We start from the raw sequence: 25,935 nt of genomic DNA, 5'->3' as shown, positions 1-25,935 counted from the left end.
AGAATTGTCTTCTGTCTTTACACTTCATAAAAGGAGAACAAATTTAGAAAACTCGTAATTTTTTAGAACTCATCCGTTCAGAAACACTGGGATATAAAAAGGAATTCAGATTTATTGTTATTTTTTATTCGATTAAACAAATTTTAGTAGGAGAGTAGTTCCAGTTCCATTGCTTGCCCCACAAGTTTATAGAACTTTGCTAAAAAGAGTTTAGACATTAACCATCAAATTAATATAATAGAATACCCTTATCATAACATTGTCACCGCTTGGCCTCAAGCACTGTGATTACTGAGAATACTCGTGATTCGCTGGCAACTTAATAAAATACCCCCATCAAACATTGTATTCTTTACGTCAAGTTCTGTGGTTACCAAAAATAGTCATGGTTGGGATGGTTATCCTGATTTGATTTGATTATGTTAAAGACATGTTTAGTGTCTGATGCATGCACTTATTCAACTATATGGGAGATTAATTCGAGTTTGATTGACTATGTTGCAGACATATATTGATTATCGGATGCATGCACTTAATCTATATTCAACTATATCGGGAGATTATTAAAGCAGAAAAATTCGAGTTCCCTCTTAACTCTCGTGATGACAGAAGATACCTGGGGCGCTGATATTATAAAACGCTTACTACATGGACATTACCTCTTGCACATTGCTCTGAAAAATAAAAGCCTTAGGAGAAATCGATTAGAACCGCTCCAGAGCAAATCAGATTGGGAATCCTCTTAAATAATTTGCCTGGGAGGGCCTGTTTGAATCAACGAGCTAAATCTGCAATAACATTCAAATCATTGATCTGCAATGAAAAATAAAACAAAGGGTTGATTTCGCTTGCTTATTATGTTTGGAAAGACGTTTTCTGAGTTTATATTGTATGGAAAGATCGCGTAAGCTCCTTTACACGCTGTTGGTTATAATTCTGCATGTTATACAAGGCCGGTTTGGTGTTATATTTTACCATTTCTCTTTCATATGGAATTTTTCATATGGTGATGATATTCCCTATATAATGCAGGCTATATACACAACTACCATTTAAAAAACTGTTTTGAATTTTCAAATCTATGTCCAATCACAATCATAAACGCATTGAAATACACAACCTCATGCACTTTGCACATGGAAATCTAACAACGTTGAAGCAACAAAGTACACCAAAATATGAATACCTCAAAACTTGGTTTTATTACTCCTTTAATAAAACAAACGTAAAGCTCCGGTACTAGGGATCATGGCTCTTACAAAGCGCCCTGATACAAAACACTAGTATACGCATTATACACTAGGGCTTGAGGTTCGTCCTTTGATCCTCAATCTGCCCAAAAGAACAAAGACAAAAATGACAAACTTGCTGATGTAAATCCTTCAACAACAATCCTTTCAACCCTTTTTGGTCACCGAGACCGAGCAGTCCTTTGCCTCCTTTACTTACAGAGAAATTTGCTCCTTTAAAGTCTCTTCACACTAGCTGCTCACAAGAACTTTTGTCCTTTAAATCTCTTGCACAATCAGCCCTAAACTAACAGCTACTCACAGTGGTCTTTGTCCTTTACGATCATTATACAATTAGCCCTCAAACAGCTGTCCAAACCCTCCTTTGTTGAACAGACTTCAGTAGTTCACCTCAGCAACCAATCAAGCTCACACACTGTCCAGTTGACTTCAACTCACATGTCCACGGCCTCTGTTCCAAGTCTGAGGTAATTTCAGCCTCTTCTAAGGCTCTGCCAAGACACATAAACCCTGCACAATTTCCCAAGGAACTTCACCCTCCACAGGGGGACATCTGAGGCTAATTCATCCTCTTTCCAGGGCCCTTCTCCTTGTGCAGAGAACAAAGACAGACCTTGATTCTGTTTGCTTCTCAACTCAGCCTGGACAGAACCCTATATATGGCACAAAACTCACAGAAACTTCGTCCTTTGCTGGGTCAAACTCGGCCTCTTTCTAACACAAACAGACCATAACCTTCCCTCCTCTTCAAGCTGCAGTGTCCTACAGAAGAAAACTGGGGAGTGAGGACATTCATGCTGCCAGCAAATTAGTAGAATTGGCAGGTAATATCAGCGTTTTCGAGGAGGTTGCGGGGGTAAACAAAACTTTGGGCATAAACGGATAAATTTGCATATAAGATATAAATTTTCCAAACTTTGCTTTATTATATAATATAATAATTGTTTTGCTACTTATAACTATAACTTTGGTTAAACATTGATGAATGAAAAAAATGTTCAGGGAAAGAAAAATTAATAATCATCAATAGAGAATATAGTCTAGGTAAGGTAAGGACTGATAAATATAAATGTAGATATGGTATAGAAATTATCTTTATACGAATTTTAAAACACTGAAAATAAATAATGCGAGAGCATAACATATAAAACACATACATAAAGATTTTCCCCTGGATCCCAAAACCTGGACTTCCATTGATTTTTCATTATGTTCTTTTCAATGTTACAATACATATTTATACATGCCAAAGCATCCAATACCATGAACCTAAAAACCATCGCATCCAAAACTATGGACCGAAAACCATCACATTTAAAACCATGGACCCAAAACCATCGCGTCCAAAACCATGTGCAAAAACCATGCACAAAACCATAGGTAAGTCCACCCAACTTAATATAGGGTCCCAAAAAAAATTCCCCAAAACGCTGCCCCAGAGCCCATAGAGGGGGGCTACCCGGACAAAGGGGGCTGCCCCCCTGTGACCCCCACTGTATAATCTACGCAACGAAAGGGGGCTCCGCCCCCCCTCTAACCCCCCGGTTAACTAAACAGGCTAGTCATTGAAAGAATATAACACAACCCAACAGATATTTGTTAAGTCTATTTCTTTAAACCATAAAAAGAAAACAATATTTTTAAAGTGCACATATTTTTTACATAAATTATAAACAAAATTAAATATTTCAAAATACAAGTTTTGTGATTCAAAATTTTATATAAAATATTTTTTGAAAAAATTATATCATTGTTTTTATGTTTAATCATAAAGTGTGGTTATGTCAATATTTTTCAAATTACATATTGTGATTTACTTATATCTTAATGATAAACCATAGTATACAGGTTGAAATAGATCATAAAAACAGTGGTTATGTAAATTCTCTAGAAAATATTTTATATAAAATTAAATGTTGTATAAGTATTTTTTACAATATAAAATTAAAAAAAAAAAACAATATATTTACAAATTTACAAAAAAATTTATAAATCCAAGAATATTAAAATGGAAAATAAATTTATAAAATATAGCATAATATCATTGATCCAAATATTAAAAACTACCCCCAAAATATAATTAAAGAAATCACCCCAAAACAAAAAAAACTTTAAAAACCCAATTAAAACAACATACATCGTCTTTGTTAAAAAAAAAGTGTACATCCAACAGAATCTTTGGTTAGTCAACAGTGAAAATGTCCAAAATCAACAAAACTTCTGTGTACTTTCCCTTACACAAGTTGTATGAACTCTTAAAACCACCCCTCATAACTTTCATAATTACAAAAGCTTTCAACCCTACGAAGATCGTTGATTAATAATTTCTAACATCGATGATTAAAATGGCCACAAACTAATTAAAATATGATTGAAATGACCATAAACTAATTAAAACCAATATAAGGTGTCAGCCATCTATTAACAAAAACAATTCTAAAATAGCAAATTAAAAATAAGACCATATAGATTTATCTTAGGTACAGATTTAACCTGAGTTGATAGGCATCAAATATAAGAATGCATATAATTATTTAAATTATATTTTTAAATGTTAAATAAATAAAAAAATTAATTATAAAAATTTAATTGTTTCATAATATATAGTTATTTAAATAATATATAATATATTCATAATTTACATTTAAATATTTTGCATTACATTTACCTATACATCAAAACATTTTATGAAACAAATTAAAATAATTTTTTTATTATTAAAACATTCCTGAAATTAATTTTAATCATTTTATCAAATAACTGTTTATTAAAACACAAATACATAGTAACGGGATCGTCACCATATTTTTGGAACCAAACCAAAAATCAATTAAAATGGTTAATAACTAGCATTTGCACCAGATGTTGCAAAAGAAACGCCGTAAGGTATAAATTCGAGAAGCATTGTGACATATAAAGAATCATTGAAGATGAAAATTAGTAGGTGGAGGGTAAAGACCTAATACCTAAAGCCCATTGCATTAAATAGGTCTTGTTGTTTTTGGAAACTTTTTGGCTATGACATCTTGCCAAAAAAAACTTCTCATTTATAGCGGGCTATGGAAAGACTTTAACTAGGAGACAATACTGAATACTATTGCATGACTTTAACTAGGAGACAACAATGAATACTATTGCAGGTATTGAGGAGGAGCAAAATGTTGTCCTCATTAGCAAGCTAAATAAGGGAAACATTAAAAGAGGAACTAAGAAGGGTTAAAAAGGGTTATTTACAGTCCTCCATTGTGGGCTTTTTCTATATCTCAATGTGTATGGTAAGTCTTCAACACTCTCTCTGCTTCCAATGACTTCAATTTGCATATTCTTAAAAGGAGTTTCTGCTGCTGTTTAAGCTAACATCCTCTTTTTGGTTGGATTTATTTCTGTGAGCAAGGTAGTATTCATTCTTTTGGCTCTCTTTAGTTCTCTTAGTTGTAAGTGGACAAAAATGTTGGACTTATATGACACTGAAACAAAGAACCACTGAGCTATCACAGTTTATAAATAATCATATAACAGAGGTAAACATATCAGCCAAAATTTGTAATGCATCGGGGGCATGGTCGACTCCCTGAGACCAGATAAAAACCAGAGAAGTCACTGTCATGACCCCGATAGAGAGCCGCAGCAAAACCTGAGTCATTTGGGGAGAATGGAGTTCCGGCATAAAAACTAGAGAAGCCACTGTCATGACCCCGACAGAGAGCAACAACAAAACCTAAGTCGTTTGGGGAGAATGGAGTTCCCAGAAAGGGTTCGCTGACCAGTGCTCCCAAGAAAACCAATGTGGCGAGGAATAGGCTCGCAGCGTCTAACCAAACATTGGATGACAATATACCTGCAACAGTGACGTGAAATGATTTACAATGAAGTTTCTATGGGTAACAGAGACATTAGAGTTTCAATCTAGCAGAACTAAAAGAAAGGACGAGAAAAATCTTTCTTACTTAGTATGCTCCCACCAGGTGAGAACTAAAAGAAAGGACGAGAAAAATCTTTCTTACTTAGTATGCTCCCACCAGGTGAACCACAATGCATGCATTGGAAAATTCAATAAGTCAATAAGGCTCATAGAATCCAAATTTTTTCAATAAGTTTCTAGGTGCATTTTCCCCAAAATCTGCATAACCCTAAAAAGCACATAACATATAGAAGGTAGTTGTTATTCTTAGTGACAACAAATTTGCTTGTGTCTTAGCTAAACATTAACGAATATCTAATAGAAGAATAAGTATTGATTTATGGGTTCCCCCCCTGTGAGGCTTTTCCCTCGTCTTTGACTAAAAACTTTAGTGTACCTATTGTGTATGTTTTTCTTCTCTTATTCCTTTATGTTCCGCTAAATTATTGAATTTATTGTTCTCTCTACATTATTTCTAATGATGATATGATGTTATGGGGAGAACGTAATATGAAAACATTGAACAAGTCTAAAAATGCAATTATCTACAACAAAGAACAAATTAGCCCTAAAAATTAACATCCCACTCCCCCTTCCTCTCTCTCCACTCTCTCCTCTCTTTATCTCCCCTCTCTCTACCTCTCCATCTCCCTTCATCTTTCTTACTCATTATCCCTCTTCCTTCATCCCACTCTCTCTATCCCTCTCTCCCTCTCCCTCTTCTATCCATCTTTCCCTCTTTCCCCTCTCTCTCTTTCTCTTCCTCCATCACTCTTTCCCTCTCCCTCTATTTACCTCTTTCCCTCTCTCTCCCTCTCTCTTGTCTCCCCATCTCTTACTTCTCTCTCTCTCTCTCTTTGAATCTCCTTCTCTATTTTCCTCTCTCCCTTCCTCCTTCCATACCCCCTTTCTCTTTCATATTCTCTTCTATTTGTCTCCAACCTTTCTTCAAATTCTCTACCTCCTCACTCTGACTCACTCTCTTCTTCCCCCTTTTCCCTCTCTCTCTCTCCACCTCCCTCCCTATTTTTATACATCTATTTATATAATTTTTTCTAGGTTTTTCTCTATGTTCCTCTATCTCTCTCTCCCTCTCAGCCTCCCAAATTCTATGTCCCTCCCTCCTTCCTTCCTTCTACCTCCCCTTCTCTCCCTTTTCACTCCTCTTTAGAATAAGATGCATACTATATAATTGGAATCTAACAATTATATAACAATGCAAAACATCAAACCTACAATAAAAATGTTTATAGAAATATTTAGCATAAGCTAAATAATTACGAAACCTTGATAACAATTACATCAATTTGATATTTATTTTATAATAAACCTTAGAGAGGCAAATAGAGAAAGAGATTGAGAGAGAGGGAGAGAGGGGGAGTGATAGAGGGAAAGGGAGAGAGAGAATTAAAAGAGGGGAGAGAGAGAGAGAAAGAGAGTTAATATATATATATATATATATATATATAGAGGGGGGAGAGAGAGAGAGTTAATATATATATAGAGGGGGGAGAGAGAGAGTTAATATATATATATCCACTCTCTTAATTCTCTCTCTCCCTTTCCCTCTATCACTCCCCCTCTCTCTCCCTCTCTCTCAATCTCTCTCTATTTGCCTCTCTCCCTCCCTTCTTCCCTCCCTCCATAACCCTTTTCTCTTTCATATTCTCTCCAACCTCTCTTCGAATTCTCTACCTCCTCACTCCCACTCACTCTCTTCCCCCCCCCCCACTTTTCCCTTTCTCTCTCTCCATCTCCCTCCCTATTTCTATACATCTATTTATCTAAATTTTTCTAGGTTTTTCTCTATGTTCCTATATCTCTCTATCTCTCTCTCCCTCTCAACCTCCAAAATTCTATGTCCCTTCCTCCCTCCTACCTCCCCTTCTCTCCCTTTTCACTCCTCTCTAGAATAAGATGCACACTATATAATTGGAATATAACAATGCAAAACATCAAACCTACAATAAAAATGTTTAAAGAAATATTTGACATAAGCTAAATAATTACTAAATCTTAATAACAATTACATCAATTTAATATTTATTTTATAATAAACCTTATTTTATAATATATATATATATATATAAAGAGTAAGGTTTATTATAAAATATTAATATTAAGATATTAATATTAATAATCTTAATATTAATATTTTATAATAAACCTTACTCTTTATATATATCTATATATATATATATATATATATATATTAACTATTTACAAATAAATATTAATATTAATAATCTTCTAGAAGCCACCATCCCTCTTAGTAGAGATGGAGTTAAGATAATATATTAATCACTCCCTTAAAATAAGATATATTCCATATGAATATCATGGGTTGTTATAAACCTAACGCTCAAAAACCACTGCTAATTTGACCAAGTCGTTTATCTTAAACCAACAACCATTCTATGAAACTAATAACAACCTTATCTAAATAGTTGAGTTATACAATGAAGTCCACCAATAAAGATAAATACCAAGAAGGGTCAGCATAATGAGAGATTGACATACTTCTTAAGACGGATACTGAAAAAAAAAAAAAGGCAGCCGTGTCATACGCTTCCTTGCAAGTGCTTTTCGAGAATAATGGTGGATATAATTCAGCGCTATTCTGAAAATAATGTGGATTACTGTAAAAAAGAAATAAAAAAACCCATGCAATTCGAGCAAAATGTAAATTAAGTGGATAATACTTCATTGGAAAATGGCAACACAACTTGAGAATTTAGAGCAAATGCAATTCAAGTGAATGAAACTTCATTGAGATTGACAACACAGGTACACATATGAATATGAAATTACAAAGTTACTAGGCTTGCAATCTAGGAAAATGCAATCCTCAGTGGATTTCAATTAGAATCTACGCTGATGTAGAACTAAAATGGAAAAGAAATTTGCATATAATCATCATGTTTATGCAAAGCAGATAAACAACCGATGGTATTTTTGGGCAGTGACAGTGAGTGTTTATAGAAGGAAATGTTACTGTTAGTTCCAGAGGGTCTTGGCAGTTTCTAATACGATTTATGTGTTAAGGTTTTTTTTTTTTAGCAATTCCTGTCCTGGTTTCTATTAAGATCTATGTGTTAAGTTTTTTTTTTAGCAATTTCTGTCCTGTTTTTCTATATGTCCCAATTTATTTGTTAATGGAATAGCAATGGTACTGTTTTTTTGTGTGGGGAAAAGGGTAAACCACTGATTTTGTGTGGGGAAAAGGGTAAACCACTGATATATGGGGTTGTATTATATAGTGCACAAAAAGGGCAAGCGACATAAGAAATATTAAAAAATAAAAAGGGAGTTATCCCATCATCCCTTCACGAATTGAGAAGAAGACAGAGAGGAGAATGTTCCAGTGTTAAATATGGTTGAACCCGCCAGAAAACCAAAGAGTTGGGTACAATTTCAGTGTACTTTGGCAGCACTACAAGAGGTAGCAGAAGAGCCCATAACTCTTGGAAAAATGCATAATGGAAAAGAAGCTTGCAACTATTGTGCAACAGAAGACCAAGCCAGCGAATTAAAGGAAACAGAGGCAACTGTAGTTTGACCTAATGTTAGGCCTGGAAAAAAATATTTAAAAATAAAAGTAAAATTTGTGGATTGTGTTGAAAAATTGAAAGTCTGATCTAGTGAAAAGGAGATTGCCATTCTTGTATTTATTGTAAGAAGGAAAGGCCTGGAGGCTGGATGCATATAATTTGATTTCCTTGTTAATTAAAACAGACCAAACCATCTATATTGTTTATTTAAAAATAAAAGTAAAATTTGTGGATTGTGTTGAAAAATTGAAAGTCCGATCTAGTAAAAAGGAGATTGCCATTCTTGTATTTATTGTAAGAAAGAAAGGCCTGGAGGCTGGATGCATATAATTTGATTTCCTTGTTAATTAAAACAGACTAGACCATCTATATTGTTTATTTAGCACCTGTATGTGCCCATGCATTTTTTGTCCGCGCTGTTATGAACTGGGAAAGTTGTAATAGAGCATGAGGATGTTTCATCCTACACCGGAATGTGTTTGTGATAAACTCACCACCTAACTTTATTTTGGGGGCAATACATTTGGCCATATATCAATTCTCTTGTCCATACACAATAGCTATCATGGAATACAAATTCCTTAAACATTCAGCTTAGACGAGGCTCAGACAGCCATGAGGCCTTGTTAGCAGTGCAACAAGGAATCTTGATGTCTATAGAAAATTAGATATGACAAACCACTGGCCTTAATTACCAGAATTCCGAAAGATCATCAAGTTTAAATAAACACTGAAATAAAATCACTACCCACAAAATACATAAATAAAACCACTGCGCACAACACATCTTGCCATGACATATCATCAAAATTTGGAATGCGCAACAAAATTTGGCATAAGGCATATAGCTTTTATGAGGTTAAAGCCCTAGACTTCTCTCTAGCTTTCAGTGATTTGTCTTCCTACAGCACTGATATTTCTGAAGAATTACAGAGGCTGGCAACAATTTCATCCCCACCTCCAGTTTTCCGTCCAAAGGAGACTGCATCTCAGGCCAATTGGATAGGTAGAGATTTGTGAAGTCAGACATTTAGAAGAACATGGGCAAAGTGGGAGTGCGCGACATGTATCACCATTATTAAAACAGTTACAACATCAGGTACTTTTGAAACTGAAAATTTGGAGATTATTTTTAAAAGTTTGGTAGAAGATTTGGAATCAACATCAACGAAGTTCCAGAGGAAGGCAGCAGCACAGTTGAGGTTATATGCAAAAAATAACATGGAGAATAGGATTATGATAGCTAATGTAGGGGCTGTAAAGCCTTTAGTATCATTGTTACATTCTGTGGATCCTCTAACACAGGAAAATGCAGTCACTGCTCTGTTGAAATTGTCTCTATATGAAAACAAGTTTGAAATAACATAAGCTATCAAGCCCCTTACACATGTACTAAAGTCAGGAACATCAACAACGAAAGAGAATGCAGCTTGTACCCTTTTGAGTCTGTCACTCATAGAGAATACAATAGGAGCTTCCGATGCGATTCCTTCCTTGGTAGCTCTTCTTATTAACGGTTCCTTAAGAGGGAAAAAAGATGCAGCTACAACCCTTTAACCTTATAAGCTTATGGAGAATCAAGGTCCAAGGCATGCAGTTTTTCCCTTGGAATCTGTGATCTCCATTTCAATGCATCTACATGTTTTCTTCTTCTCTCTGTTGGGACTTAAAAAAAAAAAAAAACTTGACCGTAATATGAAAATAAGCAGTTCAATATATACCAACTTCAACAGAAAGGGAAAAGAGAAGCCATACCTAAAAACTTGAATGAATGCAGGTTCTAGAGATTATAGGTGTCTTCTTCACTGAACTGGATCTTGGTGCTCCTGTCGCTGTTCGGCTGCACGAGAAAAGATCTTGGTGCTCCTTTAGCAAAAGAATATGGAACCTAATCCTTGAAGTCTCCTTGGATATTTTGTGCTTTAGTCTATCTACAGATTTATTAGACTTGTTTAACCAACTTGTTGACCTGATAATATCATGATGTCTGTGGGCGTTGATCCCCATTCCAAGCACTATTCATATAATAAGTCACAGTTTGATTGCAACAATTCTCTGTCCAACAGTTGTCCGAATGTTTTGAGAAAGAACAATAGTGGTGTTTTGAGAAAGAACAATAGTGGTAGCCAGAGTGATTCAAATAGCCTTGGGAGGCCTCTTCCTAGATCTATGAGAACCTTCCGTTTCCGATTTGATGAGGGAGTAGGTAAAGCCAAAGCAGTGGAAAGCAAAGCTTTTAGTGGTCCTTGACCTTCAATTCAAACTCGGATTATAAAGGTGTTGACTAAAATTTGGATTATAAAAGTGTTGATTTTCTAATATGAAACCATAGATGAAAGGTGAGAGGATACATCCTTGATGAAGGGGCTTTTCTCTCTCCTGAAGACACTGGAAATAGACTAAAAAGTGAGAAACAAGTTCATGAATTAACCTAAATAATCTCTTTCCCAGGTTAATTAATCTGCGAGTACAGTTGCAGTTCCTGTTTCTCATAGTTGTGTGATGTTTTCTTTTTGAAGTTGTCTCTCTTGCAACCATTTCACTCTAGTTTTCTACGCCAAGAGCATTTCCTCTAATAGAACCTGCTACTATCTACAGATTTATTAGACTTGTTTAACCAACTTGTTGACCTCATAATATCATGATGTCTGTGGCCGCCGATCCCCATTCCAAGCACTATTCATATAATAAGTCACAGTTTGATTGCAACAATTCTCTGTCCAACAGTTGTCCGAATGTTTTGAGAAAGAACAATAGTGGTAGCCAGAGTGATTCAAATAGCCTTGGGAGGCCTGTTCCTAGATTTATGAGAACCTTCCGTTCCCGATTTGATGAGGGAGTAGGTAAAGCCAAAGCCAAAGCAGTGGAAAGCAGAGCTTTTAAAAGAACATGGGCAAAGTAGGAGCGCGTGGAATGTATCGCCATTATTAAAAACAGTTGCAACATCAGGTACTCTTGAAACTGAAAATTTGGAGATTATTTATATAAGTTTGGTAGAAGATTTGGAATCAACATCAACGGAGTTGCAAAGGAAGGCAGTAGCACAGTTGAGGTTATATGCAAAAAAAATAACTTGGAGAATAGGATTATGATAGCTAATGTAGGGGCTGTAAATCCTTTAGTACCATTGTTACATTCTGTGGATCCTCTAACACAGGAAAATGCAGCCACTGCTCTGTTGAATTTGTCTCTTTAGGAAAACAACAAGTTTGAAATAACAGAAGCTAGAGCTATCAAGCCCCTTATACATGTACTAAAGTCAGGAACATCAATAGCGAAAGAGAATGCAACTTGTACTCTTTTGAGTCTGTCACTCATAGAGGATAATAAAGTTACAATAGGAGCTTCCGGTGCGATTCCTCCCTTGGTAGCTCTGCTTATTAATGGTTCCTTAAGAGGGAAAAAAGATGCAGCTACAACCCTTTAACCTTATAAGCTTATGGAGAATGAAGGTCCAAGACATGCAGTTCTTCCCTTGGAGTCTGTAATCTCCATTTCAATGCATATCTACTTGTTTTCTTCTGTCTCTGTTGGGACTTCAAAAAAAGCTGACCGTAATATGAAAATAAGTAGTTCAAAATATGCCAACTTCAACAGAAAGGAAAAGAGAAGCCATACCTGAAAACTTGAATGAATGCAAGTTCCAGAGATTATAGGTGTCTTCGCTGGTCTTCGCTGAACTGGATTTTGGTGCTCCTGTAGCTGTTCGGCTGCACAAGAAAAGATATTAGTGCTCCTGTAGCTGTTTGGCTTCACAAGAAAATAGTTGTTCTGCTTCACGATCTCCCTTAATATCTCCCTTAATACATGCCCTGGTGCGGCTTTCATACTCTGTGCAGCTACACAATGCAAAACCCTATCTATATCGCTCAACAAATAGGGAAAAAATGGAAACCGGAACAAATAAAATTTTATATTCATAATATTGGAGGCAGAATTCACATTCTTAGCAGGAAAATGCCAACTAAGCTAATGGAATACCATTGTGGAGGTCTTCAATGAGACATTTCGTGAACACGAAACCTTCTCTCGTAGAGACAAGCTAGACAACGACAAGCAAGAAACTTGCTAGACAGGAATGCAAATGAGAGGGTGGTTTCTGCCATGGTCATCCACCTTCATTCTGCAACACAAGCCTGTTGCAAGCCATGGCCATCTACTTTCATTCGGTAATGCAATTCCGTTTCCAGCCATGCTGTTCTACCCTTACTCTGTAACGCAAGCTTCAGGTTCGCTGGTCGAAGAAAAAGAATTCCTCTGCAACGCAAACCATGGCCGTTTACATTCAGATTCGTTGTTCAAAGAAAAAGATGAAGTTTATACTGTTATAGAGCATTGCCATAAGGTACAGCCGATGATAGCCAGTAATAGCAATACAATCAGAGCGCCTGCCATACATAAGTCATAGCCGAGAGTATGCCATAGAGCATGTTTAGCAATACAGACCAATATTGTTTCAGTTATAACTACATTTTTTTAATGAACGGTGGCAAATATTTTAATCGTGTAACATCAGATCAGACGGTTCATAGTAAGACAGTAATATCAGATCAAACAGTTCATAGTAATACAGGTAAGATAAGAGGAGAATTGATTTCAGAGAGGAAAACGCTTTACGTGTAATAAAAAACCAAAAACCAACCACAGTTAGAGATAGATTTCAGAGCAAAACACCTTACTGCATAATTTAAAAAGCCACAGTTAGATAGATTTCAGAGAAAAACGCCTTACAATAACGGTTTATTAAAATACACGGATACATAGCTACATAGCTATCTTGACCATATTTTTGGAACCAAACCAAAAACCAATTAAAATGGCTAATAATGGAAAACCACAGCTGTTACATATCATTGCAATTTATAAAATGACAAAAAACTAGGCTGTAATTCCAAAAAATTAGTCATCTGACTGCCAGTCACATTTATGGCTTTAAAGTCATAAAACATACTGCCCCACCCCAGGAAAACACTTGAGCTTTTTGAAATGTATATGGTAAATAACTAAGCTAGCTGCCATTAATTTCTACAAACCTCGAAGCTTCGTTTCGCGGCAACATGAAAGTTTTACTCGTTACCTCTGCTGAGAGCTCGATTCCCTAAAGAAGCTTCGCAGATGGATTTCATTCATTCATTGATATGGTTACTGAAGTGACTCTTTACTCCCCACAGCCATAAGACACCTGCGCTCTAGATTCGTATACCTTTCAGTGTGAACCTAGAGAGCAAGTGTCTTGTGGAAGTAGAGAGTAATTGCAAGATCTTCTTAAAATCGCGTAACCCTAGATCGAAAAAGAAAAACCAAAAGAAAAAACCAATGAAATATCGCGTAACCCTAGATCGAAAAAGAAAAACCAAAAGAAAAAACCAATGAAATAAATGCAGGCCGTCCATTGCTTAGAATGGCATGGCCATGGCAGATCCACTTAAAAACGCGGTGCCCCCACTTGAGGGAAAGAAACGACCGCCCTCCGAAATGCCGAAGTCCACGGGCTGCCATGAAATTGGCAACCCCGAATCTTGGATGAATGGGGCTAACCTCAATGAAAGCAGTCCCGTTAATTCACCAGTGGAGAAACAAAAGAAAATCAGATGCAATCAGAAAACAAAAAAGAAATAAGGGGCGTATCCTTATCCACAGAGGTGTGAATCCAGTTCTCCAGGAAGGAAAGCTCGATGAAACAAAGTTGTGCGCAAATGGGGGATAAAATGATCACAACCAAACCCTAACAAAAACCTTATTAAGTCGTGACCATTGATCTACATCTAGCGGTTGAAATTCAAGGCTTCAGCTTGTTCTTTAAATCAACCTCAGCTACTTAGTACTACTTCCTTAGCGATGGATTTGCTCGTTGATCAGCTACTTAGTAGTTCTTCCTTAGCAATGGATTTGCTGGTTAATTATTAAATAATAATTTATAATGTGTAATTTTATTTATTAATATTATTAAAAAATAATTTTCAAATATTTGATTGGACCATTTAAGGTATTGTTGTGATTTTTGCATAAGATAATGTCATGTGAATAATTGAATTTGTTAGAATCACAAGTTTGAATAATTAAGTTTGTTGAAATCACAAATTTGAATTGTGAATTCTCTATAATTCGATAAAGACAACTAAATCTTTAATTGAAGGTCTTTCAAGAAAAAAAGGATTGTTCTCAAGGGAGGAGAGTGTTCAATAATTCCACATGTATATTGTAGAATCATAACATAAAGAAATTTCACTTGGAACTTGAACAAAGAGTAGTGATCTAGAATCATAACATAAAGAAATACTCAATTTCACTTGGAACTTGAGCAAAGAGTAGTGATCACTCTTCATAGCTAAAAAGAGTTTTTTGCATTTTTTTTTTATAGTTACTTGAGTCAGATGAGAGGAAACTTTTACATTAGATCCTAAGGGGGAATCTTAGAATCAATATCCTAGAGGTTTTTGAGGGCATTGAATCCATCTAAATAGTGAAAAAACCATTATAAACAACAAAGATCAAGATGTAAGCAAAATTTCAACAACCAAAAACTCCAAAACTTATACTAGATAGACAACATCCATATTTTATGCCATAATTTATGGATATAGTTGTAATATTCATCCATTATTTTTAAATATTTGGGCGCTGGTTTTTATTCTTAAACTAAGAAAAAAGTAAATAACATATATTTACCATCAGTTACTTCCCACCATAATTTAAGCAAATTTTTCAATAAAAAATGGATAGGAATAAGATGTAAATAAATACATTTGCTAAGAGATACTTCTCACCATTATTTATGTTTTTCTCGCCGTAAAACTATAAATGTGCAGATGGTTACTACCCACTAAAATATAAGCAAATTCATGTGTTGACCAAGCAATTAATTTATCCACTTCACATCTCAATTTATTAATTCCACCCAAAACAAGACTATAAAATTCTGATTTTGTATTAACCACCATTAATTTAGCTAACATTAATCACTATAAATTATAATTTATTATACAATTTTCCTATCACATAATTTTTCACTGGAAACATAAACTAAATCATTAACCCTTATTAATAATTTCTAACATTGAAATTAAAAATACCAACCTGTTCTTCAATTTTTTATTGATAAAGTTATTTGATTCTAATCTATTAATAAGCTCGTATCCAACCATTGGAATTAAAGGTACCAACATGTTCCTCAACTTTTTATCCATAAAGATTATCTCATTCTAATCTACAAATAGATTAAACACGGATATCGATGGTCCACTCGTGGAAAAGAATAACATGGCATAACACATGAGAAGGAAGGAAGTAGATTTTACAGAAGTTATTCTTATAGTATATTGTTTTATTATAAGTATAATGGTAAGTTGAAATTTTTATTTTATTCCAAATTAAATATCATAATGGATATGGATAATATAAGATTAGAAAGGAAGTAGATTTTATAGTAATAAAGTTATTTTTATAAGTCATGGATATATCTAGTTGTTCTTTCTCACACACATACCACACAACCTTTTTTGCACAAGAGAAAACATCAAATGGTGTTTTCACATACCCATTTAAAAAAATGTAATATTTCAATTTTTATCCTTGAAATATAATATGTTAAACCATGTTTTATTTGTGAATGATAAAGTTATTTGAGAAGTGTCCAAACATGTAGGTTGAGCTATAAAATCTCTATGTTGTAAAATTGTGGAATACATTATGTATTGCACAGTGATGCGGGGGAGCGCCCCCCCCCCCCTTCGAACCCGCTCCCGAAGCGCGCTCCGGGCGGGAGCGGGTCGGGAGCGCGCTCCCGTAAAAAAATTTGCGCTCCCTGGTCTGTGAGGGAGCGCTTCAGGGAGCGATCGCTCCCGCGCTCCCGGAGCGCTTTTTAATGCCCGAGAGCGATCGGGGAGCGATCGCTCCCTGATCGCTCCCGGGCATTAAAAAACGCTCCGGGAGCGAATTTTAAAAATTCGGGAGCGATTCGGCGGAAAAAAATTTCGCGGACCCGAAAAAAACAAAAAATTTAACTTATTTTTTTGGATTTATAAGCCCAATGGGCCAAAACAAAATCATTTCAATGAGATTGAGCTTGAGTTTGAGAGCAAAGGAGCAAGGAGCAAGAGCTGAGGAGCAAGGAGCCAGAGCTGAGGAGCGAGGAGCAAGTGCCAAGGAGCGAGGAGCAAGCTTGCAGAGGTAAGTAACTTAATCATTTAGTTAGTTTAGCTGGTTAGGTGGTTAGTTTGGTTAGTTTAATTTACCTGTTTGAGTTTAAAGATCATTAATTTAAATTAAATTAATAAATTAAATGAATTAATCCCAATAAACTAAATTAATTTGCAGATTCAAGACTCAAACCCTACAAACATCAAACACGATGGACCTGGGGATTTTTATTGGCATTTTCCTCTTCCTAGTCCCTTTTCTGGTTATTATGGTGGTGGAGAGTAGGAAACGGAGGGGCCTGAAACTGAAGAGGTGGATGAAGAAGCCGGAGGAAGTCAAATAGGTGAAAACCCCAGTGAGGAGGATGTGGAGGAGGGTGAACATGAGGGTCAAAAAACTAAACAAGACCAAACTCCATTGTGGAAATATGTTCAGAGGCCTGAAGCAGGGAGAGGGGGTGGAACCACTAAATTTCATTGCCCCCATTGCAATTCTGATTTCACAGGCTCATACACCCGTTTGAGAAGACACCTTTGCGGGAAAAGGGCATGGGATGGAGAGAAACAAATAGGAATCAGAACTTGCGACAAGGTGTCAACAGAAGATAGAGCCAAATACATAAAGGAAGAGGAGGACGCCCAATACAAAGCAAAAAGATCAAGGGGTTTCTTTGAAAGCTCACAAAGAACTCCTTCAGCATCCTCCCAAGGCAGTGGATATGGACATGGAGGCTCAGGGTCATCATCTTTACGCCGTAGAACCATATCAGATTTCCTTGATGAGGGGTGTAGGAATGATGTGGATTCAAAAATTTACAGGTTCCTCTATGCAAATGGGATACCATTCAATGTTCTACGCTCACCTTATTGGCACGAAATGGTTTCTGCCATAAATGATGCCCCTAAAGGATACAAGAGCCCTGGGTATGACAAGGCAAGAACAGTTGGCCTTGATCATGAAAAAGCAAAAATATCACATTCTTTGAATAAAATGACAAGTTCTTGGACTGACAATGGGGTGTCCATTGTATCTGATGGATGGACAAATGTAAAAGGCAAGCCATTGATAAGTGTTCTCGCTGTGTCCCGAAGTGGTCCCATTTTTCTAGCTGCACATGATTACTCAGACAAGTTCAAGACCGCTATCAACATTGCAGAAGCATTGCTTGAAATAATTGAGCGTATTGGCCCATACAATGTCATCCAAGTCATCACTGATAATGCTCCTAATTGTAAGGCAGCGGGAGCAATTATTGAGGATAGATACCCGAACATATTTTGGTCTGGATGTTTGGTTCACACATTGAACCTTCTGTTGCATGATATTGTCAAAAACAAAAATGAACAATACCAATGGATTGGTGATTTGTACAAGAAAGGAAAAAAAATGATAAAATTTATTACAAATCATAGCAATACCCATGGCCTTTTCCGCAGTCACTCGAGATTGGAGTTGTTGAAGATTGCGAGGACTAGATTTGGTAGCTATTACCTCACCTTCAGGCGCCTTTTGAAGGTAAGAGAGGGTTTAGCTAGCATGGTATCAAGTCCAAATTGGCAGGTGTTAAAGGAAAGGGCTACAAATGTAGCTGACATTGCAGGTTTTGAAACGGTGGAGGAGGCCGCTCTTGATGGGCAGTTTTGGACAACTGTGAGACAGGTATTGGATTTCACCAAGCCAATTTATAACATGATTCGGTTTGCAGATACAGACAAACCAGTGATTGGTGAGGTGTATGAGCAAATGGATACCATGTTGGGGGAAATAAAAGACATTGTTAATAACAGAGATCCTGACTTGTACAATCTGATTCACGATTGTGTGTGTCAACGGTGGAAAAGGCTTAACCTTCCACTACATTGCTTGGCGTATATCCTTACGCCAAAATACTACTCAGATTCTTGGTTGGGCAAACCTGCAGCAGGGGGTGGTGTTAGGACCAAACCCCATTTAGATCGAGAGGTAACTAAAGGATATCTGGATGCATTAGAAAAGTTGGTGCCTGACAGGGAGGAATGTGCAGCTGTGCGCCTTGAAATAGGCAGATACTTCACTGGCAGTGGTTTGTATGGTAACTTCCATGCAATGGACGACAAAGATAAATTTGATTCTCTCACATGGTGGGAAACATATGGCGGCGACGGACTTTTGCGAAAATTGGCATTGAAAGTTCTTGCACAGGTTGTAAATTCTTCTTCTGCAGAGAGGTGTTGGAGCACCTACAGTTATATACATAATGTGAAAAGAAACAGGCTCAACGAAAACCGAGCAGAAAGCTTGGTTTATGTGCACTACAATTTGAGGTTGTTGAGCCATTACTGTGATCGGGCTAATGAAGATCCCACATATAAAATTTGGGACAATCACCCTGAGGACGACAATTTGGAAGATGGCATTGTACATATGGAAGAACTAGAAGATGAGCTTGTACGGGATGAAGCTGAAGCAGCTGCAGCAGCCATGCCACCTCCACCTCCACCATCCAGTTCTCGGGGCCCGAGTCTTGTTCCATTGCTGTCGCCACCTCCATCGACACCCTCGCGTGGAGGCTCTAGTTCTGGTCGTCGGTCTGGGCGGGAGACTCCTAGAAGACCGCCAAGACCTACTTATACTCCTGGAGACTCTCGTGGCAAGGGCCACTTGTAGATTTACAGTTTACTTGTCTTTTTTAGTTTCTATTAGACTTGTGACTTGTGACTTTAGTTTTCATAACTGTTCAGTGTTGAGTTTTGAGTCCTTGACTCTTGACTCTTGACTCTTTCATATCATTATGACATTATGATATTTTTTGTAAACATTATATCACTGGTGACTGTGACAATGAAAATTTGAAGTTTGAAGTTGGGCCTTGGCAATTATAACTCATTGGTAATGATTGTGAATTATGAATATGATGCTTTGTGAAAGACTAAAGTTGTTTCATTTCATCTCATTATTCATGTTTCATTTTATAAATTTTTAACATTTCATATCATGTTAACAGTTAGAAGTTAGGACTTAGAAATATCTTCGATATTACTTCTTGTAATGGTTAAACTTGGCTTACAAGTACAACTTGTTACTTTGGTGATCAATGATGATAAATGTTATTGAATTGAATGTTATTTTAATTTATTATTTTACTAAGGTTGATGACGATTATAATTTCTAGATGATTGATGTGATATGGTTCAATGATCAATTTATGTTTTTTTATGTTTTTTATGTCTATTTCATCATTCTACATGTTTTTGTTGACATATATGTATCAAAAATTAAAAAATATAAAATATATATATATTTTTAAAAAATCGCTCCCCGATTCGCTCCCAAACCGGGAGCTTCTGAAAATGGTCGCTCCCGCTCCCGCTCCCAAGTAACACTGTGTATTGCATAACTCAAGATGAAGACACGACTAATGAATGTTTTGTCTCTATTGGGGACATAGATTATGATGTGCTTGTTATGTTTCCAATATTAATATGGGGTAGTTATGTTTGTCATGATGTGTTTATAATTATGCAAGGCATGAATAAAATGAAGGGAGTTGTCTATAATGCGACTTTTTGGAGATTCCGATGACGGAATCCAGCCGAAGAAATTGAGGTTAAATCTTGATTTGTTGCAGTTAAAATGGTTTTTTAACTGCATATTTGGATTCAGCACCCTGGAAAACCCCTAGGATGCTTTGATTGTGCAGAAACTAGCTATCAAACTTGCGATTCCAATAAATTGCTACCGGATTTTGACCGGAAAAACCCACTGGAAAGGCTTCCAAAAAGTCGCATTATAGACAACTGCAAAATGAAGTATATATTAACATAATTTCCAACAAAAAGGTTTTTTGAGGAAGTAATGAGGATACTATCACCAATCATTGAGGGATTTAACAAATAAAGTGAATATCTTACTTATGTAGTATGGGTAATGGAAGAGAGTGTTGTCATTAATTAATTGTTGAATAACGCATTGAAGTCTTCAGTAGTGAGTACATTGGCTTGGTCATGAGAGCAATGGGTTAAGCTAAGTGAAATTGGAACCTCATAGAAGCTTCCTTTGCCTTGATGGCATCATCATCTAGCTTGGGGGTAGAATCTATAACTGATTTATATGGTTGGGCAGTGAATCACTCACCAACAACCAATTTGTTGGACTTCCCTTGATTGCAAAAAATTGTGCATACCTCCTTTTTGCATGAATGTTTCATGTTTATATCAAGTTATGTAATTCCTATAATGTGATGGAAAGTAAATGGATTTTGAATATATAATGTCAATTTCATTGTTGTTATCTATTTGTATATCAATTCTAGATTATGTTGCTGTTAGAAGTAGAAGACAACCTTGCAACTAGTTAATAGAAGAAGGTTTCATATGAAGTGTCTTAATGGCCAAGGGAGGCATCAAAATAAATGATAGGAGAGATGTTATAATTGATTAGCAGAATGGATTGATTGGTATAATTTGTACACTAAAAAAAGAATGGATCCACTCTATCCATAGCTATAAGAAGTCTTAAAGCGAGTTAGGTCACTCTCTCTCTGCATTTGTTAAGCATAAGCTAGGAAAGCGTATGGTAGTTTGTTTTGTTTGTTGCTAGACCCACTCATTGGGCCAGAGAGATTGCCTCTGCATGTAGAGGGGATTTGCCTTCACAACACCTTGAGAGCGTCAAGTATATTCGACCATGTGACATCATATTGGCAAGATGCACACTCGACCATGTGCCATCACATTGGCGAGGTGCTTTAGTAACAGGATCTCACGTACTTGCCTACTATAGTACACTTGGCCCGAATAGAGTTCATAACAAGGAAAAATTTTCACTCATAAATTTATAGCACAAGTTATGTTTACAACACAAAAGGTTATAGTGATTCACCTCTAGGACACTTTTCGGAGTCTTCAAGAAGGCTTACAGCAAGCCACCTCTAAGAAACTTAATAGAAAATTTCCAATCATATCTATTACAAAAATAGGTAAAGTAGGCTGATACCTAAAGGATCTTTTCCTTTTATGGTTTTACATTAGGTCAAACAAAACTTCTTCCACATATGGAAGCGTGTATTAGTGTTGATAGTGTCGTCGAGATATCGACAATATTTGAAAATATCGCGATATTTTCAACAAAACAAAATATTGCCGAGAAAATATCGCGATATTTTCCGCTTGAAAATATCTCAATATTTATGAAATATCGCTAATATCTTAACAAAATATCACGCGACGATCAATTTAATTGCCTGACAAGCTAGGTCGCAGCTAGAAAAGTAATTTTTGGGGTTTTCTTTGTTCATTTTGCTTTCTTAGCCTTGGAGAAAGAAGGGCAAGCGCTTTGTGGTGGTTTTCACGGAGGTATTGAGAATCAAACAACCATTATCACCACCAACTAAGATTTTTTTTGTGGATCAAAGATTCAAGAGCAATAATACACACTTCATTTCTTCCATTAACATATATCTTCTTAAAAACCCTATGTTAATAATTTTTTTCATAGATTTGGGGTTATGCTTGCTTGCCTCTTTGCCTACCAACAATTTTTTTTTTTGCTATGTTTTTCATGCCCATAAGTCAATGGAAGGGTTCTCTATATTTGGACAACAAGCTTCATTTCGACATGGTATCAGAGCGTGATTGCAGATCATAGGAGGACTAAAAGACATCAGCCAAGAAGAGCAATAGCGGGTGAAAACAAATGTCTCGAGGTGACAGAAGTTGTTTCTAGCAATGCAGAAGCCAAGGAGTGTGACGCAGAGCTAGCCAGGGCCACGCAGAGGAAGTCGGGAGCTGCACAGAGCCTCAAAGAGGCCAGCGTCGTTGATGCAGAGGGTCAGAGGGCTGACGCAGGGCATCCCAGCGCTAACGCAGACCCATTCGAGGTGACACAGGGCCAGCATGAGGTAAAAAGGGGTTAACGTTGTTCATATAGAGGCAGTTGTTGGGGTCTAGAAGGCTGCAGGAATATTATAAAGTGGAGTTGGTGAGGTACTATAGCCAGAATAGTACCTGACAATGCAGGGCCAGAGGAGTTGTTACCGAGAGTTTCTAGCCGAGGAACCCGGATCAAAAATGCCATTGCACAAGTCGATCAAAGTAGGGGGCATCTCAACAAGTGGCAAAAGGATTTCCAGGAGGGAAATCAGGACTCAGAGGGAGTCTAGAAGAGATGTTTCAGACAGGAAGTAGAAACTCAGAGGAGTTGAACGGAGAACTTTCAGGAGGGAAGTAGAGGAGCATCATGGCACTACACGAGGTAAGAGACCAGGATAGACTGGTCGGAGCATCGAACTTCGCAGTCTGTAAGACCAGAATCTTATCCGTGCTTAACAGGGATCGTGTCAAGAACTTCGCCTTGAAAGTAATAGTTGTCCCAGTGGACCCCAGTGATAATGACAGGTACGAGGAGGCGATGGCGAGGGTCAAGTGCATTATCCTTAACGGGGTCAAGGATCATGTGGTACCACATATAACTGAAAAGGAAACGACATTTGAGATGTTGGAGGCTCTCAAGAAGTTGTACCAGCATACTTCTGTGCAGAGAAGAACGTTGCTTGAATCAGATGCGGTTGTATTAGATGAAGAAGGGACAATCGATTGACACCTTTCTCGGAGGACTTAATGAGATCCGAGACCAGTTGACTGCTATAAGAGCGACATCGGATCAGGAGCTGATTGTGAGGACAACCCTGAATGTTGCCTCATAAGACTAGGAAGTATTTGTCCAGAGTATACTGGGCAGAGGGACAATTCCACCTTAGGACGAGATGTGAGCAGCTCTTCGCCATGAAAAGATCAGACGACATTCGAAAACAAGGAGCAGTAGAAAGGGGATAAAAGTCAAGCAGGAGGAGGAAGACGTGGCCTTAACGTAGGGAAAAACAGAAGAAGAAAGATCTTTCCAAGATCAAGTGCTTCCACTATGGAGAGCTAGGTCATTATGCGACCCAGTGTCCAAGGAAGAAGAGTAAGGGAGAGGCTTTCGAGACTAAGGCAGCACTAGCACGGGCAGAGAAAAAAAATTTAACAGACGATGACTGTGCCATGAGTGCACATGCACCACTTGAGCGAAAGTGGGGAGACATCGAGTTGTAGTCAGGTGGACTACAGGTGATGAGGGGAAGGTTCTTCGAGGTACCCAGTCTCTTGGATTAGACCTTGCTACGGGAGCCCTGACGAAGAGTAGCAGGACTAGCTGAGTGGGTAGAGATGGATGCAGAGGGAGTGGCAGAGAGAGCTATAGTGCAGGAGTCCTGAGACAATGCAGAGCTAGCAGGGTGCAGCAGTGTGAGAGGCACAGGAGTGTTGCACCAGTGCAGGAAGGCACATAGAGGTGTGCAACGGTGTGAGATGCACGGAGTTGTTGCAGCAGCATAGAGGTCAGAAAGGGAACACTTGTCAGCGGCAGAAGGAGCTTCAACATCAATGGGTGTCTCTAGCCCAATAGGGAGGTCAGTTGGGAGATCAGTTACTTACTTCTCAATAACTGAGTTGCAGTGCAACAATGGGCAGCATGATGCAGCATGATGAGAGGAGGTGCAATCGGATGCAGTACTGGAAAAAAGGACCAGCAGTAGCACGAATGCAGAGGGAGCTATCGTACAGATGCATCAGTGGCAGTGGCAGAACCATGGGCAGCAGTATAGGATGCGGTAGTGCAGAGGATGTTGGTCAGGAAGGCCTAACATCATCACAGGTACCGATGCTGGAGGATCAGAGTTATACTCAGTGAGGAGTATTGTTAAATCACAGTGCTCACTAAGAGGGAGTGTTGCTTTGGGGTAGCATCAGATGTGATCTAGCCACAAAATTTGGTGGAGAGGTTGGGACACATGAGATCTCCAATACCCAGAAAGAGTTTGGGCGGATTCTAAATAGATCAGGGGATATTAAAATAATTAGTATTTTTAATGGAGTCCCTAAGTCTAAACTTAGGGAAAATAATGGAGTGACTCGGCGGTGCGGTGGCAGGAGGCCATGCAGGCAGATGACGCAGCAGTTATGACGTGGGGCTTACATCACCCAGAGGAGAGCGGTTTGTGGTTTTTTGGGCGCACCGCCTTGGAGCAAAGGTGGTTTCAGGGAGGGGGGCTCTGCCACACCTGGGAAGGTGACGCGTGGCGGGAGTACGACGACAATACCGCCCATCTCCCGGACGCTAACCTTCGACACGTTGGGAGATGGGAAGGCCTGCCCACCATAGATCTCGGGCAGGCCAGATCTGACGGCTGGCGGGAAGGACAAGGCGGCAGAGGGATAAGGACTGGGCCGCGTGAATATGCGAATCTTCATATGGCGCGGCGGGGGAGGGGTTAAAAACTTAGAAAAATGGGTTTTGGGTGATGTACAAACGAGCGGGTTAATATTTTTACTCTTGGGACTTAGGCATAAGGGCGAAACAATGGGTTTTTGAGGGTTAGGACTAGGGGAAAAAGGTTGTTAGTATGACCAGGTGTCAAACTAACTCCTGTTAAGACTCGGATGGGCTAAAAACAGCCCCAGATGGACTATTTTTCCCCGGACTTTTAGGGAAATATGGCTATAGTGCCAAGGGGGGGGTATTATTATATTTTTGGGATTTTTATACATAGTTTTAGTAGGGGAAGGGGAAACGGATTAGGGAGTTAGATAATATAGTTAGTAATTAATATGGAGGTGACCAAAAAGCGCTAAGGTAAGGGACCTTAGGCTATTTGGGGAAAATGATTCATATAAGAGAAATGAACAATCCTTGAGTAAAGCAGATCTTCACCAAGGCAAGTGATATGGAGAATGATGAAACTAAGAGGCTCAAGCAGATCTTGACCTCTTTGAGGCAATTAGTAAGTGACTTGGGAAATTAAAAGAAGGGGGAGTTAGTGATATCCAGCCTGAGCTCCTCAAGGTGAAAAACTGCATCATAACTGTGATCTGAAAAGATAAAACACTTTGTAACACAAAATTGATCATGAATCATCATTTTGCAACCTCAAAGCTACCTACCCAGCCTAATATACCTAACATTTTTTCTTCGTTTTGGGTGGGTGCACTTAGACTTGCAGACCCAGCTTTACAATTTTTTCTTTTTTCTATTTTCCTATCTAAATCTACACTTATTTCTGCCAAGGGCCCAGATTAAG

General features: G+C 37.7%; 1 long non-coding RNA gene across 1 annotated transcript; it reads right to left on the bottom strand.

Annotated features, from left to right (window-relative positions):
* Positions 1–9,913: 9,913 nt before the first annotated feature.
* Positions 9,914–14,375, bottom strand: LOC149161140 (uncharacterized). The gene is made up of 3 exons (XR_016261847.1): positions 13,736–14,375; positions 12,684–12,959; positions 9,914–12,412 (listed from the first exon to the last, which is right to left on the bottom strand). It is a non-coding gene; the product is annotated as an uncharacterized LOC149161140 (long non-coding RNA).
* Positions 14,376–25,935: the final 11,560 nt, after the last annotated feature.

Source organism: Pinus tabuliformis, chromosome 5_2 (genome assembly GCF_031772625.1).
Source record: "Pinus tabuliformis cultivar Carrire ecotype Pingquan chromosome 5_2, CPIR1, whole genome shotgun sequence".
NCBI lineage: Eukaryota > Viridiplantae > Streptophyta > Pinopsida > Pinales > Pinaceae > Pinus > Pinus tabuliformis.
This window is presented reverse-complemented; position numbering and strand designations above follow the sequence as displayed.